This window comes from Poecilia reticulata, linkage group LG11, assembly GCF_000633615.1.
Source record: "Poecilia reticulata strain Guanapo linkage group LG11, Guppy_female_1.0+MT, whole genome shotgun sequence".
NCBI lineage: Eukaryota > Metazoa > Chordata > Actinopteri > Cyprinodontiformes > Poeciliidae > Poecilia > Poecilia reticulata.
The window spans coordinates 17994295-17994544 of NC_024341.1; positions in this window are offsets into that span (position 1 = coordinate 17994295).

The following is a 250-nucleotide window of genomic DNA, read 5'->3' on the forward strand; positions in this document are numbered from 1 at the left end:
TACATTTTCCYTTTTAAGAAGAATTTTAATGYTTTCATGTAAACCTCTTTAAAACTACTTGAARAAGCAGAGTAGAAAACATAATTTGAGGATTTTTTTTCCTTTTTAATTCTTAACAGTTTTATTATGCAGTTTATTTTCTGTTTGTGGTCATTTATTTGATCGATAGCATGTCGGTTAACGTTTAGCTTCAGGCTCATCAAAGCCAAATGATTACAAATGTGTTTTTATGCATAAAACGTTCTCCTTA